At 42.9% G+C, this 19610-nt stretch overlaps 1 protein-coding gene across 3 annotated transcripts in view; it reads right to left on the reverse strand.

Annotated features, from left to right (window-relative positions):
* The window catches only part of CDK14 (cyclin dependent kinase 14), a 389160-nt gene that overhangs the window by 118969 nt on the left and 250581 nt on the right, over window positions 1-19610 (reverse strand). The window lies entirely within an intron of this gene.

Here is a 19610-nt window from a genome sequence, read left to right on the forward strand (position 1 = left end):
AATGGGAAACAACAGATGTGAGCTATAGCTATCACAAGTTCTTAGTTATAATGTATATTTCTTAATACTTTATTTACAAAACAAAGCCTAATTGATTCTTGTATTTAAAAGACACTTATAACACTATGACTTTCATTCCTTAATCATCATCATTCTACATTAAAAGCAGACTATATGTGTAATAATAGCAAGTTGTCTGAAGACTAATGATTACTGAAACATTGTTGGTGGAAATTACGGTTAGTGCTCAGTGTGGAAAAACTGTTGAGTTTGTTCAGCAATTAACCTCATGATGTCACCTTGGTCAGGTTATTCCATCTTAGCTTAAGCTATTTCAAACAGTTATTGTGAAGATAAATACGAATTCTGAACATGCTATATACATTCATTCTTTTCTTTCTGGCTTTGTTGTGTTTGGTATAATAACAATCATGCAATATTTCACCATGGCCAGGAGAGGGAGGCACAGGATTTAAGTTAGAGAGGCCCTCTTACCTTATAGCAGCACACCATCAGACAATGTATCAGGCTAAATAATATCTTAGAAAGCTCTACGATCCCTGGCAAAAAAACAGGGTGGTCTGTCAGCATAAAGGCTAACAGAAATTATTGTAATGTGAACTTTTATACACAACAGCTTACTCCATCTGTTGCAGAAACTGCAAAATGACAGCCACTCTCTGTGAGTGTGAATTTTTGTGTTCTGATTTAGTTTTGTAATACTGCCACAAATGTTTGTAAAAAATAATTTACAATTAAGAGAATGAGGCAAAGCAGGATGAATTCAAGTGGGCATGGAATTTTTGACTGTTTATGTAAATAGGCATGCAGCTGCAACCTCCAAGAACTGAGCTAAATATAGATTATCAATGTGGATTTACAGTGGCTGCATATACCATGCCAATTACATTCAGTTTAATCCTATGACAACTTCCTTAGGTTTCATCATTTACCTGATACTACTTCTATATGTATACAGCAATCTCTTTGAGGAACCACCATTCCTCATTTTCTTCAAGATTTCACGCTGGTACAAACTCAGTGAGAAAGGCGGTCATACCTTGAGCATGAAAAGGGAGATGCAGCAGCAGTAAATCAAGAGGAAAATAAGATAAAAAAAACAGGTTATCTTGCAGGCCCTTGCTTGGTTTATCTTAAAACGCTTCTCCAAACAATAATTTAGTTTTGGCTCCTCAAAAGGTAATTTAGAGTTGGACCCCAAGAAAGAAAGCAAATAGCCTTCTAAGAAATAGCCAGTTTTTCCATGCCTCTTCCATTAGCAACTTCTTGCACCTCTACAGGGAGGTCCATTTTGTATATTGAGATGTCTGGGAGAGAAGACTGTGTCCTGCATCTCCGCCTGTGTGTGTTTCCCTGTACTCAGAGAACGCAACGCCCTTCACTTAGGGGAAGTCATAGTGTGTGCATACTATGGTGTTCTCCATTGCTGGAATGCTCTCCCAGGCCCCATCTACACGAGCCTTTTACTCCCGGGTGGCTGCGAGTCGAGGTCCCTTGGGACAGATGACATAGTTGTCACTTCGCAGCAATCCATGGTTTTCTCCAGGAAAATACGGATTCCCAAGGAGGCGTTTTGCTGCGATGTTTACCATTTCCTGCGAGTTTCCCGCAGTTGTAAGCTTTCTGTCCCTTCCCCAAACTGACTTCGCATTTTGCAGTGGGCATGTTGTAGGCATGCGTAGTGCCTGCGTCACTCTGTGACGCCCCTTTACTCCCTCATCCCTTCACAGCTGCACTGTTACAGAGGCACAGGGAGGTGTTTTCATTTATTTAATCACACTTCCGCACATTTTTGCAGCTTCGTATCTTCGCAGGGGTTGCTTTTGGACTCAGTGCCATGGGCCCGGGGGAGGGAGCCCTTGGGGGAGGGCCAACTTTGCTCCAGCCAACATTTTGGAGTGATGGGTAGGCACGTACTGCTCACACTTGTGAGTGTGAACCACTGCGCGAGTCTCAGACTGGGGAACTGACAAACAGATGACGTGGAAATGAAGGAGCACAGAACACCCACTTTTTACCTAACAAAGGACGGAAAGACACAACAGAACCCCTAAAATACAAAACAGCCACTGAAGTGTCGCACCCCCACGTTCACGGGATGGCACAGCTGCACATTAAAGTATAATGGCAAAAAAAAAGGGCATGGTGGAGTCTGTTAGGAAAGCCCGCAGTAAATCACGAGTGTATCCCAGCAGAAGCTAATTCAAAGTTGAAATGCTGTGCAGTTGTGACGGAGTGAAGGGTGAAAGTGGTGCCATGTCGACAGGGCCTCAGAAAGTTTAGAATGATCCCCTCACTGTGTATGCCTTCTGCTGTCATTTAAAAACTTATTTCCTCCGATATTTACTAGGCTACTTCAAATGCTAATTGGCTGGGGGGTTGTTTTGTTTTTTTTAAGTATTATTGCCAATGATGTTTTTACTGTGATTTTTTTTAACGTTTTGTTTTTGAAGTCTACCTACAGAGCATTTTTTGTTTAGAAAAACAGGCTAGTATCATATTCAGCCATCATCATAGCAAGTCATCACCATGTTTGCTTAATACACACTACATAACAGAGGCTATAACTGGAAATGTAAGTGACAGTAACAAATTCATTCATTCATTCATTCATTTCACTTCTGTACTGCACAATAGCCGAAGCTCTCTGGGTGGTTCACAACATCCCTGGGTGGTTCACAATGATCATGAAGAACATATATTATTCAGATTAACTCTTGGCTTAACAGAAAGGCGTGGGAAGCATCACTTCGTAATGGTTCCACTCTGTACTTCGATGGCTGTTTCCAGAAGGTGGTACTGGAAGATAACTGCTCAACCTCTTTGCAGTCGAGCTTAGGAATGTAAAAGAAATTCATTGGGTTTGTGAATTTATACAAGCATACCCAATTCACACCTAGATCCAGATGCGGATCTGCACACAATTTGAGATCAGAAATCCATACATTTACGAGCTTGTGATCCAATTAACACCCCCCCAAAAATGTTTGAAAGTTATGTACATCTGAAAAAATGCACACAAATACATTTTAGTTAATGGAAGAACATGCATATTTTTCAAAAAATGCACACTATAAAAATGCATACATTTAGAAAAATGTGCATAGAAATATGTATTAATTTCCATGTGAGAAAAAAAGTTACAATCTGGTATGTACCCAAGTCAGAACAAGCTTCAAGGTGGAAATCAGAGAACCTCAACAAGTTCAGGTTTCGCTGATTCGCACATCTCTAGACATGCTTTGAAGTTCTGCAGCATTCTATTCTCTCCTCCATGTTGTTTAACATCTACATGAAACCACTGGGAGAGCTCATCCACAGATTTGGTCTGAGGTATTATCAGTATGTGGATGACACCCAACTTTATCCCTATTTTCCACCAGAAGCAGCTGAGACCATGACCTCTCTAAACCAGTGTTTGACCAGCATCATGGACTAGAAGAGGGTGAATGAACTGATATTCAATCTCAGTAAGATGCAGGTATTCTTTAGTGGATCCACCCAGGTGAATAGTATCCATCTTATTCTATAAAGGCTTATACTCCTCTTAAAGGGTTAGGTTTGCAGTCTGGGATGCTTAGTGATCCAGTGATCATTAGAGACCAAAGTGACCTCCGTGGCTTGAAGCACCCTTTACCAGCTTTGGCTGATATGCCAGCTGCTTTCTTACCTGGATGATGATAGCTTGGCCACAATAACTCGTCTCTGGGTAACCTCCCATTTCGACTATTGCAATGCTTGTACATGGGACTTTTCATGTACAGTTCAGAAACTGCAGCTGGTCCAAAATAGAACTGCTAGATTATTAACTGGGAATAGACCATTTCACCGCTATAAGTCTGTGTTTTGTCAGATGCTTTGTTTCCTAGTCTGTTTCTGGGCCCAACTTAAAGTGCTGGGTTTAATGTTTGAAGTCCTAAATGGTTTGGGATCAGGTTACCTGAAAGACTGCCTTCTTCCATATGTATGTACCCGAACCTTAAGATTTGCTTCAGAGGCATTATTTCAAGTGTACTGCTGAATAAAGTGCTGCCAGGGAGAGGGCCTTTTACGTAGCAGAACCCTAGCTTTGGAACAGCCTTACCAGAGAGATTCACTCAGGACCATCCCTGTGGTCTTTTCAGCACCAGGTGAAGACCTTACCGTTCACCCAGGTCTTTTAAATAACTCGTATAGTTCAGTGTCTCAGTTTTAAAATCCCTTCTTAATTTGGGGGTTGCAGTGGCTTTTGTTTCTTGCATTTGTGTGCTTTTGATTTTATGGTTTTATGTTCTATTTCGTACTTAAATTGTTTTTATGTTTACTTATTGTAAGGTGCCCAGATAACTGTATGTTATGAAGCAGCATACAAATGTCGTAAGTAAATAAATAGATGCAATTACTAGCAGTATATTTTATGCATATTGACTACAGTCCCTTCAGTTGCATCTATACCTTGCCATCCCACTTAGTGGGACATGATATATGACAATTTACTGTCAAACCTAATAGTCAAAAGAGAACGTGTGAACATTTCTCTCATTACTCTCACCATAATCATTAGCTTCCATAAGAGATAATAAATCAGGCTCCATTACACTCTTTGCATTCATGAGAGAGGGGAAAAACAAGTTTTATGCCAAGAAAGATACTCTAGAATGCTGAGATTCTCAGAAAGACAAACTAGACAATTACAGCATAGCATTCTAAAAGGAACATACACAAATACTAAAAAAGTAGAAGATTAGTGTATCTGTTAACACATGCATACTAACAAAACAACCACCCAACTGACATACCACAAAGGAACTATTAATTATTAATAGGAGTCATGATAACTAACCTCAATTGGTATTTTTATATTTATACAACTGTACAACCAGTAAATAAAGCATACCACATTACAACCCCTCCAGCAAACATCATTACTTGTTTCACATGTCCATCTGAATAATTAGAATAGACCTTACAATGTCCACCTTTGCATCTTGTCTTGAGCTGGTATTACTTCAATGGATGTTTGCAAATAGGATTACAATGTACCCTTCTTTATTTAAAGTTCAGTCACCATTGAAATTGCTCCTTATTTTCTAATGTGGAAAAAAATATGCAGTAAGAACAGGTTGCAATCAGATTTTTTTCTAAAACTTTGTTAATGCTTGCCTGTAGTTAGGCTTGGTGGCTGCCTACTTTTTATTTCTGATTTCTATCAATGCACAATTTTGTCTTTATAATTATTAAACATTCATATGACTAATATAAGGTAACAAGCGTAGAGAAAATCCAATAGCCTCCATTCCTAGTTCCGTGAAGCACTGCGCTCTAAAATATGCATTTTGATAATATGCCCAGTTGTTAATTATTAATAAAGAAGTGAACCATAGAACAAGTAACCCCATGTACTGAAGACTGATAATTCTGAAGCATCATATCAAGGTACCCTAATTATAAAACATATAAACGATCTGAAGAGAGATTATCGGCCCTTTGGCTAAGAACAAGTGTAATACATTAACAGGTCAATCCTACACCTGTCTACCAGAGGTAAGACCCATTGAGTTCAATGGGGCTTGCTTCCATATAACTGAATATAGGATTGCAGCGTAAGAATACATTTTGTTCTGGTTAGGAGAGCAAATGAGGCAGAACTGCAGTAAATGCCAACTAGACCTGTACAGTATTTTTTTTTACACCAAATTTGAGTCGCAAGGATAGCTGTGTCTTCATATGTTCCAGAAAGTAAGTTAGCTATAAAACCTATCACCAACCATTACAAAATAGTAGATGAAAAGTAAATTGAACGTTTTCTTTCCGATTTTCTTCTCTCCACCCACACCACACCATTCCAGAAGTAATTCCCACAAAATAGTGGAAAAGATGGTCATCATTAACACTTTAATCACTGAACTATGGAATACACTTCCAAGAGACACAGTAATGGCCACCAATTTGGATGGCTTTAAAAGGGAATGGGACAAATTCATGGAGAATAAGGCTATCCATGGCTACTAGTCCTGATAACTATATGCTACCTACAGTATCAGAGACAGTATGCCTATGTACACCAGCTGCTGAGAAATATGGGCAGGAGGGTGCTGTTGTACTCATGTCGTGCTTGTGGGTTTACCGTAGGCAGCTGGTTGGCCACTGGGTGAACAGAATGCTGGACTAGATGGATACTTGGTCTGATCCAGCACGGCTCTTCTTATGATCTTATAGAACTCATGTCAGCTGTATAAAATCAACATTTAATTAAAAAAAACAATATTGTGCTGTATGATGAAATACACTAATCATTTTCAATACTTGTGCTACAGCATCAAAGGGTGCAATGTGATGATGTGCATACACGAGGCACCTTTGTTAACCCAGTGTGGTATAAACACACGATGATGGACTAGGGCTGGCAGAACTGGGTTCAAATCCACACTCAGCCATGCAGCGCACTGGATAACTTTGGACCAGTCACTGTCTCTTAGACTAACCTACCTCACAGGTTTGTTGTGAGGACAAAATGGGGGAGGGGAAAGAAAGATGTACATTACCTTGAGGTCCTTGGGAAAAAATGCTTTATAAATGCAATAATATGCCAACATTACAGACCTGGACAGTACTCTTGAAATACACCGTAGTTTTCACTGAAGGTTAACTTTAAAAGTTCAGAAAGAATGAGCACACACATCAACCTGGCCAATGCCTATTACTACTAACGACAAAATGAACAAAACTCTTGCAGTACTCTTAATTACTATTATGAAAAAATGTAATACAGATAATTTTTCTCTTAAATGATTTCCTAGCTGTAATAGTAAACCAGTGGCAGCCTCATGAGGCTCAGTAGGTGGACTTTTTAAAAAAATTCTCCCATGATTAAGCATCATTTTCTGAATATCCGCTTTCTGGGTTCATCTATCTATTACAGATTTTGAAAATCTACAGCAGTAGGTAAATTATTGCTCTGTGGCACTTAAGTAAATAACGAAACATAGACATTTAATCTTACAGCTTTTCACCAGGATACACAGCTTTAAATAGGATAGTCACTTATTCCAGGTAACATGAGAAAAAGAACAGCAGGAAAGGAAAGGAAGATGTTTGAAAACCTAGCCATAATACTCTCTATTTCACCACGCTGGGATCAAACACACTGAAGCCCAATTACCACAGAATAGATGCTAGGTATAGAGAGACCTCTTATCCTATTTTTAGTTTTTAAACCTATTTCCAAGTTATGTAGCGAACAGCAACAGTTATTTAATAAAGCCCTTTCATACTGGCTATATCCACAATTGTAAAATCTTCTTCCAGCAAGTCAATTACAACATTAGGCAGAGAGAGAGGTCTTAAGAACTCTTACTTTTTATTTCTGTTTGAGGTAGATCAGCTATTAAGCAGGGGTGCAGCCCCTGGGATCTCTCTCTCTGGTTTGCCACGTTCCCTCTCACAGCCCTGCATAGCCATTAGGCTCCAACTGCTGCGGGGAAGATTTTTTTTGGGGGGGAGATTTTGGGGGGTTGCAGCAAGAGAGAGTGCTGTGTACTCCTCAAAAAACCACCCATGTGGCAATTAGAATTGTGAACAAAAGTGTCCACTGACATCAATGGTGCTTTTTAAAAGTGTAATTGCTCCATGTGGGCCAATTTGTGGGGGCACAGATGGAAAGCAAAGGACTACTCCCCCATGTGCTGTGACTTTCCCCAGTATCACCTCACCCTTTGCCGCAATATGGCTTTGGGAAAAAGCTCCCATTTGCACCAACAGAAAGGTTCATTTCAAAGCCTTATCCAAAGATGGGAGGTGGCTGAAGAGGAAAGAGAGAAGGAATATGTGTGGGGGTGGCTCTGGTCCCACCCACTTTTGGCTCTAGGCCCACCCACTACTTGCATGCAAGCTTTAACAGTTTTTGGCCAAGGAATATAGTCCTTAGCACAACAAAAGTTCCTCATCCATTTTATAGAGAAGGGCTGGGCAACTTCAGTGGGTGGGGGGGGCACATTGCCCTTCCAACGCACTGTGGACTGCACCTCTCTCCTGCCACCAGAAGTGTCCACATTGCTCAATTTCCAGCAATTCTGCTGGGAAACAAGGCCCATGGAGAGCACGCACCTTCTCTGTTTGGCAGGCTGGGTAAAGCGCAATTCTGCTGGGAAACAATGCCCAAGCTTCCTGAGCATCTTGTTTCCCAACAGAATAGCTGGGAATCCAGCAGCACAGTGGGAGGAAAACAGCAGGCGTTGCAATAAACAACCCCTGCCCTCCCATGGGAGCTGCATGAAGCCTGTGGGTTACCATCCTTGCTATAGAGCATCACTGGACAGCTGCCCACAACTTCTCATTTCCCTGTAATTGTGAGGCCACGCTAAGCCAAAACAGTATCTTTACCTGCTAAGAGTAACCAACCACAGAATGCATGTTAGTGCTTTTAAATTAACTTTAATGTGCTTTTGTCTGATATGAGGTAATGCGATAGCGAACTGTTAATGGTCCTAGAAAAGCTAGAAAGGCCACTAATATCTTGATTGCTGCACTGGTAATATATTGCACAGAGGAAGCAACAGTAACCGAAACAAGGTTCTTTAATCAAATTGATAATCCTGCTATGAAACTCCCTATTGCAAAGGGAGTGTTCACTGATCACAAGGGAGTCCCCAAAATCCCTTTCAACCTTAAACTAATTCAGTTTATTGCCTGAAAAAAGTGTACCAAAAGCAAATTAACTAGGATTGTGTAGGCTCCAACATGATTTAACGGCTCACAGGACAGGAAGCAAAATGCTTGGGGATATCACCACAATATCATGAGTTAAAACTGGAGCGGCAATACATGATTATGTTTGGCAAACCCCATGATACCAAAATCTGTGTCATTTAAAATGTATATTGTGCAACTGTTTGCTAATTATTTGTATGTATGTTTATGTAATTTTTAGCCAAGTGTGTGCCTATTTCTTTGGTGAGGCATCTCCCAACTTCTATTCTTGGGAGATGTGGAGAGGAGCACAAAGGGAATGTGCTATTTCCCACAGAAATCGCCAAGGATTTCTTGTGGTGGTAGTGGAAGTGGTGATGGTGGCTGTAGAGGTACCAAGAGAATACATGTGAGATCCCAAATATCACCTCTCTTAACTATTTAAAAACTATTATATTAATCTGAATTATTTGGTCTTAGAAAGGTTCTGAGTAAAACTCTATAAATATCAACTCCATCTCACATAATGTGATCAGCCTATGTTTTCGCTTACTTTGTGGTCTCATATCAGGAAAGCTTATAAGCACTTTTTTAAACCAACTTTAATGTTACACCTAGGGATAAATGATACTAAGGTCAGCTTGTTTCTACTGTCACTGAATGGTTATTTCATTACAGCTCAGATGTGCTGGCTCTCTGGAAACATATATTTTGTGCTGCACATTTCATTGACACCTTGGCTGAAGGATCCATTTTGTTCCAGATGCAGCAACATGAGAGCCTGCCGAGAACATTGATAAGGATCTGGATGGTCACTGCAGAGCCAGAGTGATTCTGTCCGTGGTTCTGTTTTGTATACTGGTAACTAGCTATTGCTTTCTGTACTACTCTTGCCCTGTATAGCCAGTTAGATATAAATCAGTCAATGTACAAGGAATCTCCCTGAGCTTTCTTTTCATTCCCCAAAACCAAACTATTGTTCTCTTTGTTTTGACCCATACTGGGACCAGCCTCTGAGACATCAAGTCCATTGTACCCTTTGTGTTGAGCAATATAACTGCCCTGCAAGTTTGGGCAACACTTGATCTTTCTTTTTGCTTGGGTAACCCTTACGCTTGTGGATCTCGGCAGCTTTAAGAATAACCCAGGGTCCAATTGGCTTCTAAGTTAGTTCCTCATGATACTTTCCTAGCATGATTCTTCATGCCGCTCTGAAGCCAATCCCATGTTTTCAGGGACAGACTCTTCTGCTTTGCTACTGAAGCACTTGTTACCTAGAGAGATTCCTTTGCTTTGTATACCCGAAGAGAAACTATTACCAGGGTTCCACACATAACACAGCACAACCTGTGAACTTTCTACATCCCTTTTTAATGCTTAGCAAGGGGACTGTGGCCTATGCATGAGGTTTTGAGTCTAAGAGGGGTGATGATCAAGCAGGGAGCCTACATCATTCAGAAGCTGATACCAAATGTCTTGAGCCTAGTATTTTGAATCCTAATTGGAATTCCAAGGAGAAGTCCTGTTTCTAAGGGTCTCTATCCAATTTCTATTTTTAAATCAAATTGTGGTGGTTCCAGGGTTCTAATGATGGCTAAGCCTTATTTGGTTTTCCCATCATTGCCCATCCAAAGCCTTTATTTTGAACGTCTGTGGACAAAGTGGTGCATCCTGTTGTCAACAAGGCCAGAGTGACTTTCATTCCATTTTATAATTTACAGTTAAAGTTCATAGAATCATAGAATAGTATAGTAGGGTTGGAAGGGGCCTACAAGGCCATCGAGTCCAACCCCCTGCTCAATGCAGGAATCCAAGTCAGAGCATCCCTGACAAATGGCTGTCCAGCCTTGTCTTGAAGGCCTCCAGTGTGGGAGAGCCCACCACCTCCCCAGGTAATTGGTTCCATTGCCGTATTGCTCTGACACTCAGGAAGTTTTTCCTGATGTTCAGTCGGAATCTGGCTTCCTGTAACTTGAGCCCATTATTCCGTGTCCTGCACTCTGGGATGATCAAGAAGAGATCCTGGCCTTCTTCTCTGTGACAACCTTTCAAGTACTTGAAGAGCGCTATCATATCTCCCCTCAGTCTTCTCTTCTCAAGGCTAAACATGCCCAGTTCTTTCAGTCTCTCTTCATAGGGCTTTGTTTCCAGTCCCCTGATCATCTTTGTTGCCCTCCTTTGAACCCTCTCCAGCTTGTCTGCATCCTTCTTAAAGTGTGGTGCCCAGAACTGGACACAGTACTCCAGATGAGGCCTAACCAGTGCTGAGTAGAGGGGAACTAGTACTTCCCGGGATTTGGAAGCGATGCTTCTATGAATGCAGCCCAAAATAGCATTGGCCTTTTTTGCAGCCACATCACATTGTTGGCTCATATTCAGCTTGTGATCGACGACAATTCCAAGATCCTTCTCGCTCGTAGTGTGGTTGAGCCACGTATCCCCCATCTTGTAACTGTGCATTTGGTTTCTTTTTCCTAGGTGCAGAACTTGGCATTTGTCCCTATTAAATGCCATTCTGTTGTTTTCTGCCCAGCACTCCAGTCTATCCAGATCACTTTGAATTTTGTTTCTGTCTTCCAAAGTATTAGCTATCCCTCCCAATTTTGTGTCATCTGCAAATTTGATCAGCATTCCCTGCACCTCCTCCTCCAAGTCATTAATAAAAATGTTGAAGAGCACTGGGCCCAGGACTGAGCCCTGCGGTACCCCACTCGTTACCTCTCCCCAGCTTGAGAAGGTCCCATTGATAAGCACTCTTTGAGTCCGATTCTGTAGCCAACTGTGGATCCACTGGATCGTTGTTTCATCTAGCCCACTTCGAGCTAGTTTGCTCATCAGGATATCATGGGGCACTTTGTCGAAAGCTTTGCTGAAGTCGAGGTATATGATGTCTACAGCATTCCCACGGTCTACAAGGGAGGTGACTTGATCAAAAAATGAGATCAGATTTGTCTGGCAGGACTTGTTTTTGACAAATCCATGTTGGCTTCGAGTAATCACTGCATTGTTGTCAAGGTGCTTCCAGATGGATTGCTTTATGATCTGCTCCAGAATTTTCCCAGGGATTGATGTCAGACTGACTGGTCTGTAGTTCCCAGGTTCCTCCTTTTTACCCTTTTTGAAGATAGGGACAACGTTAGCCCTCCTCCAGTCATCTGGCACTTCCCCGGTCCTCCATGATTTCTCAAAGAGAATAGACAGCGGTTCTGAGAGCTCTTCTGCCAGTTCCTTTATGACTCTAGGATGCAGTTCATCTGGCCCTGGAGATTTGAACTCATTCAAAGTAATGAGGTGTTCCTTGACCATATGCCTGTCGATCTCAAGCTGCAATCCTGCCCCTTCAGCCTGTACTTCGCCTTTGCCAGGGGGGTCATAGACCCTCTTTTGGGAGAAGACTGAGCCAAAGTAGGAATTGAGCACCTCTGCCTTTTCTTTGTCATCTGTTATCATTTTGCCATCCTTATTTAATAGCTGAACAACCATTTCTTTCCTCTGCCTTTTACTATGCACGTAGCTGAAGAAAGCCTTTTTGTTGTTTTTAGCATCCCTCGCTAACCTCACCTCGTTCTCCGCTTTAGCCTTCCTGACGCCATCCCTGCAATTCTGTGCTACCTGCCTGTACTCTTCCTTTGTTACTTGGCCTTCTTTCCACTTCCTATATGTGTCCTTTTTTGTTTTCAGGTCATCCCTAAGCTTTTTGTGAAGCCACATTGGCTTCTTCTGTTGTCTTCCACCTTTTCTTCTTGTTGGAATTGTTTGTGATTGTGCCTTGAGAATTTCCTTTTTTAAAAGTTCCCACCCATCTTGGACTCCTTTTCTCGCTAGCATTGCTTGCCATGGGACCTTACTGATCATTGTTCTGAGTTTGTTAAAATCAGCTTTCCTAAAATCCAGGGTACGCGTTTGAGTACACTCGGCTTTTGCTTCCCTTAGAACCAAGAACTCAAGTACAACATGGTCGCTTTCCCCCAGAGTTCCTGTAACTGCTACTTTATCCACTAAGTCATCTCTGTTGGTTAGGATCAAGTCAAGGATAGCCGATCCTCTAGTTCCTTCCTCTACTTTCTGTAGGAGGAAGTTATCCGCCACACAAGTCAGGAATTTCCTGGAGGGGCCATGTTTTGCAGAATTTGTCTCCCAACAAATATCGGGGAAATTGAAGTCCCCCATTACTACTACATCATGCTTCCTTAAAACATTGGCTATTTGCTTTTCAAAAGTTTCATCCTTGGCTTCTCCTTGATTGGGTGGCCGGTAGTAGACTCCGACCACCAGGTTCCTTTTATTCTTTGCTCCATTTATTTCAACCCAGATGCTCTCGATGGGGCTACCAAGCTCCTCCTCCTGTATTTCTGTGCAGAGATATGTATTTTTCACATACAGTGCAACCCCGCCTCCCTTTCTGTTCCTCCTGTTCTTTTTGAACAAGTTATATCCTTCAACTGCTGTATTCCAGTCATGAGAGTCATCCCACCAAGTCTCAGTTATACCTATCAAGTCATAATTTCCCTCCTGTATTAAGAGTTCAAGTTCGTTCTGTTTGTTTCCCATACTCTGGGCATTAGTATATAGACATCGAAGACCATGTGCTTCATAGTCTGGCTTTCTTCCTACATGTGTCTGAAGACTATTATTGGGCGCTATCAGCGCTGTTCTCTCCATTGCAGTGCATGCGCCTACGTCCATTGTTACCCCCAACATTACATCTCCCTTCCCCGTAGGATTCAGTTTAAAGCCCTCCTGATGAAGTTCTTCATGCTGTGGCCAAACACATTCTTCCCAGCCTTTGTGAGGTGCAACCCATCCCTAGCCAACAGCCCATCTTCCAGGAAGTATAGCCCGTGGTCCCAGAATCCAAATCTCTCTCGTCGGCACCACCTTCGTAGCCAGTCATTCACCCGGAGTATTTTTCGTTCCCTTTCTATCCCTCTTCTAACTACTGGAAGGATGGATGAGAAAACTATCTGGGCCCCAAAGTTCTTGAGTTTCCTTCCCAAAGCTTCAAAGTCTGACGTGATCTCTTCGTAGCTCCGCTTGGCGGTATCATTTGTTCCCACATGGATGAGAAGAAAGGGATACCTGTCAGTGGGCTTTATGAGTGCAGGCAACCTTTCAGTCACGTCTCTAATCTGTCCTCCCGGGAGACAACATACCTGGCGAGTCCACGGGTCTTCGCGACATACTTGGGTCTCGATCCCACGCAGCAAGGAGTCTCCCACTACTACCACTCTTCTCTTCTTCTTCTTGTAGGCCTGGGTTTCATCGCCTCTGTTTGACTGACCTTCAGCCTCTTGCTCACTCTCATGCAGGTTCCCCTGTGATTCTTCCTCTGCAGGCTGTCCTCCAGTCTCATCTGCAAGTACCTGGAATCGGTTCCACAGCTCCACCGCTTCCACTGGTGCAGAGTGGCGTCTAGTTCTTCTTCTCCTAACTGTCACCGTTTTCCAAGGAGTATCCTCTACTCCATTTTTCTTCACCTCAGCATTTCCCACTGCCTCATCTTGCTGTTGCTCTTCAAGCTTCTGGTCTGCCCTTTGCTGCTGTAGTTCCCCCATTCTGTCCAAGAACTCTTCGTGTTCTCTTATTCCCCGGAGGGTTGACAGTCGCCGCTCCAGTCCACTTACTTTTTCCTCCAGCAGCGTGATCAACTTGCACTTGTTGCAGGTGTAGGCCATGTTGTTCTCAGGCAAGAAAACAAACATTGCACACACCTTGCAGGTCACCACCACTGGAGAGTCTTGTCCTTCCATAGCCTCTTTTCCCTTTTTGTGTCTAGCTTTGTGATTGTTCTAGACTAGCCTGTGCCTGCTCCTCTACTCAGTAGAGGTTAAAAGCAGAGTCCCACTGGTGTGGAAGTGTGTGTTACAAGACAAATAAATGAAAAAAAGTTAGTAAAAAAAAATAAAAAAAAATGTTAGGGGCCTCCCCCTTGACCTTCCCTGCCAAACTCCCCTGGCCAACTCCTGTTTGCTCCCCCTGTTCGCTCGCTCTGTTCGCTCGCTCTCTGGGAGCTTGCCTGCTTCTGTAGTCCCTGGACCAGCTGGAGCAGCTTGCTCTGCTCTGCTCTGCTCAGCTGGGAGGCGGGAAACAGACTGAAGCTTCCCGCCCAGTCAGCTGCTGGGAGTACTCAGGCCACACCCCTCCAATTCAGTTGGAGCTCTCAGAAGCTCCTGGTGAGCTCACAGCCAGTCAGAAGGATAAAGGGCAGCGCCCTGGGCTTCCTGCAACCCACTTACCTCTTAGCCTCTGTCTCCTTTGTCTCCTTTGTCTCTTCAACCACTGCAACTCCCCTGGCCAACTCCTGTTTGCTCCCCCTGTTCGCTCGCTCTCTGGGAGCTTGCCTGCTTCTGTAGTCCCTGGACCAGCTGGAGCAGCTTGCTCTGCTCTGCTCTGCTCAGCTGGGAGGCGGGAAACAGACTGAAGCTTCCCGCCCAGTCAGCTGCTGGGAGTACTCAGGCCACACCCCTCCAATTCAGTTGGAGCTCTCAGAAGCTCCTGGTGAGCTCACAGCCAGTCAGAAGGATAAAGGGCAGCGCCCTGGGCTTCCTGCAACCCACTTACCTCTTAGCCTCTGTCTCCTTTGTCTCCTTTGTCTCTTCAACCACTGCAACTCCCCTGGCCAACTCCTGTTTGCTCCCCCTGTTCGCTCGCTCTGTTCGCTCGCTCTCTGGGAGCTTGCCTGCTTCTGTAGTCCCTGGACCAGCTGGAGCAGCTTGCTCTGCTCTGCTCTGCTCAGCTGGGAGGCGGGAAACAGACTGAAGCTTCCCGCCCAGTCAGCTGCTGGGAGTACTCAGGCCACACCCCTCCAATTCAGTTGGAGCTCTCAGAAGCTCCTGGTGAGCTCACAGCCAGTCAGAAGGATAAAGGGCAGCACCCTGGGCTTCCTGCAACCCACTTACCTCTTAGCCTCTGTCTCCTTTGTCTCTTCAACCACTGCAACTCCCCTGGCCAACTCCTGTTTGCTCCCCCTGTTCGCTCGCTCTGTTCGCTCGCTCTCTGGGAGCTTGCCTGCTTCTGTAGTCCCTGGACCAGCTGGAGCAGCTTGCTCTGCTCTGCTCTGCTCAGCTGGGAGGCGGGAAACAGTTTGTAGTTCAGAAAGCTGAGGGTAGTTTGTAACCAAATAATTTCTCTAACTATTTGCAACCAATCAGGAGATGGCTTTTCCCTTGCTCTGAAGTCAGGTAATTATGATTGCTCATGCTCTATTTATCCTCCTTTCCTTCTGAATCTATCAGTTTCCGCTTCTGCAGCCCACTATTGTCACCAGAACCCAAGCACCCCTGGTGGCATAGCCTCCCAATCCCCTATGGCATCACCTTCTTTTACTTATTTGGCAAATGTTAATTGCCCCCATCTTCACCTTTCTCTGGGTTAAGCCAATTAGAACTAATCAAGCCATTTTCTTGTTTGCAACGTGTGTATGTGTTAAGAACAAAATCTGTACAAATAAAGTCTATGCTTTTGGACTTGACGGAGTGCTTCAGCTAATTTTCCCAGTTAGAAATAGCTATGCCCCATTTTGTTAAGAGTATAGCACATAAATCTGTTGTGTGCACCCCACACCTCTGGTGAAGGTCCCCTTAATCCCACATTCACCATTACAGATGTATACATGTTTGTTCATCTGTGCACGACATGAGGATGCACAGCAACAGGGACATATGGCAGGATGTAGCTAAATATTAACTAGGGGTATTTTGCTGAATCTGACCATACTGGAACACAAGCCTGCTTTCATTTAATAGGGGGTGAGTAGAAACCAAGGTTGTAATCTTGCACTTTTAAGAAGCCATGTAGAGACAGGCATCTCAACTTTATTTCTCTCCAGTTGCCTACATAATCACTATCTAAACATTGTCAAAAGGAAAATGTTTGGTTCTATTTAAGGGATACTGAAAACACCAACAAGTCAATGACAGTGATTGATACTATTTGCAGGGTGTATTTGGTAGTGCTCCATGAGTGCATTAGTCTTCCAGTTGCCACTGTACAAACAAACCAGACAGTGAGAGCCCAAGCTTCTCAGCCTTTCCTGATGTCCCCCTGTTATATTGATCCAGGCCACCTCTGCCAAGGTTACTGCCATTCTAGGGAAACAGAATTATCAGCTTCCATGACAATTTCCATACATTCCCTTCACAGAAGGGAAGCATTTATACATGCTTAGGAACTTTTAATTAACTTTTAATTCCCAGGAGCCAAGATAATCAACTCAAAAGAACTCAGCATCTCAGCCTGATGTGCTAGAATTGTTGAAAACAGATGTTTGCTATCGTAGCTGGCTATAATGCTTGTCTGGATGCAACTTAAAATGAATGACATTACCCCTAGTGACAGCACCAACATTTCAACTCATATTCAGATGTCATTAAAACTCCCTAGATCTTTCTCAGCAGTGAAGAATAGTCTACACTTAGATTCTTCCCCATGTATTTCTCCTTGTTCTTGTGAAAATTAGCTGTATTAAATGTCCAGTTTATAATGACCATTCTTAAGATTTAATAAATCCTTTCAAAGAGAGATCTTAAAACTACAACTAAATTTTAAAGTAAAAACAAAAGGAACCAGAAAATCCACCTGGCACAACTATTTTCACCTAAAGTCCAAAGACAAGATCCAACAAAAAGGAGGAAGCAAAGCCATATGAGTTATGAGTTTATATTTTAAACTGCTTGAGGAAGGGATACAAGGGGAACAAAGACTTTGTAAAAGAAAGAGAAAGAAGCAACAAATGGAGAGTGGATGGGAGTAAACTAATATTCTGCATCCCCTCAAGGATTACAGATAGAAGTATAGCTTCCAAATCACGTGAAGTACTAGTTCCCCTCAGCACTGGTTATGCCTCATCTGGAGTACTGTGTCCAGTTCTGGGCACCACACTTTAAGACGGATGCAGACAAACTGGAGAGGGTTCAGAGGAGGGCAACGAAGATGGTCAGGGGACTGGAAACAAAGCCCTACGAGGAGAGACTGAAAGAACTGGGCATGTTTAGCCTTGAAAAGAGAAGACTGAGGGGAGATATGATAGCGCTCTTCAGATAATTGAAAGGCTGTCACAGAGAGGAAGGCCAGGATCTCTTCTTGATCATCCCAGAGTGCAGGACACGGAATAAGAGGCTCAAGTTACAGAAAGCCAGATTCCGGTTGAACATTGGGAAAAACTTCCTGACTGTTAGAGCAATACAACAATGGAACCAATTACCTAGGGAGGTGGTGGGCTCTCCCACACTTGAGGCATTCAAGATGAAATTGGACAGCCATCTGCTGCTTTGATTTGATGCTTTGATTTGGATTCCTGCATTCAGCAGGGGATTGGACTTGATGGTCTTATAGGCCCTTTCCAACCCTACTATTATATGATTCTATATCAGGAGGGATTGAAGAGGCACTTGTGCTTTCTAGGTAACTGTCATACCTGCCTAGGGATGCCTGAGTGCCTCTTCAATTATGACATTTTTCCTATTTGAGTTTACTATTTGAGTATGAGAAAACTTATGTACAGTATCAGAGAGTTCGTTGACCTTGCTGGAATTACATATTTTGAAAAACATTTATACACTAGCTTTCCTGGACATATATCGTAATCTCTGTGAAAGCACAAGGTATTTCTTTGTATTTTGTTTTCAGCTTGAGACCTATTTACATTTTAAGAAGCATTTGAATTTTAATAACTGATAAACTGCCTATTGCACTCTTTCCTTGCGTTAATTCTCATGGCAAGATGAAGCCCATTTTGCAGACAGCAACCGAAGGCAAAGAGATAATGATTTTACCTAATGCTCTTTGTATAATGATTAGTCCTATGCTAACAATAAACTTGCCACTGCCTACAATTCTCTCTAGTTTTCATATCTTCACATGTTAAGAAGGTAATCTTTTGTCTTCAATACCTTCTGTTATATTACTACTGTCATGCTAGCATTCCTTGAGATCTCCTGCTATTGTTAACATTTTAAGTTTATTTATTCTGAGTCTTTATTTAATAGAGTCTATTATGTTTTTAAACAGTTATCATGTAGCATACAAAAATTATGCCATTGTAATCCTGCCTCTTATTTCCTTCCAACTAGCATTCTTACTTTCATGTCTACACCCCTCCAATTTAAAATTAAATTGTATGATATATAATTATGTTATGCTCACACTTCTACTATGGTGGGCCTCCCATAACTATGTTTTACTTAAGGCAGAGGCAACTTAGAAGGACCACATTTAGCTTAAGGTGTAATTGGCAATCACAGCAGGGTGCATACGAATGACTCCTGAACATTATCAGATGGTCCACATGTGTTTTAGTCTGAATCTACAGGATAGCTTCTTGAACACCTGGTTGCATGATTCCAGCTCGCTACTGGAAGTGGAGGAAACACTAATGGAAAACAGCTACAATTTTGTGTGGAGTTTGTCAACAATACTGAGGAAATGCATAGTTTATACAACCTTCCCCAACCTGGCGCCCTCCAGATGTGTGTCCTGCTCTAGCTCGACTCTTGGCTATTTGCAAGCAAGGACAGGGAGCGATGCAATAGAGTAGTCAAGTTGGCAAGCGAATGGTGATACACACAGGTTTCAGTCCAAGGAGGTTTAAGCTAAGGCAGGAGTGCTCAAAATCCAGGCAGAGGTTGCCTAACTGACACAGGCAGTCAGTTAGGCAACAAGGATCAGGCGGTAGCAGCAGCAGTCAAGATAACAAGCAAGAGGTCGAACACAGTAAATCAGTTAGCTATGTTACGCAGTCCAGAAGCAGGGTTGTTGAGCAGTCCAAAACGTCAGGAAACAGTGCATCAGTCACAGGGCACAATTCAGGAGACAAGGTACACAGCAGAGGCTGGATGGACCAAGTTGTTCCAACACTGGCTGGGTTTCCAGTGAAGGCTTTTAAGCCCAAAGCCAGCCAGACCCACCCAGAGCTCAGCTGTAGC

This window comes from Heloderma suspectum, chromosome 5, assembly GCF_057233095.1.
Source record: "Heloderma suspectum isolate Gila_16-S chromosome 5, 16-S_ref, whole genome shotgun sequence".
Taxonomy (NCBI): Eukaryota; Metazoa; Chordata; class Lepidosauria; order Squamata; family Helodermatidae; genus Heloderma; species Heloderma suspectum.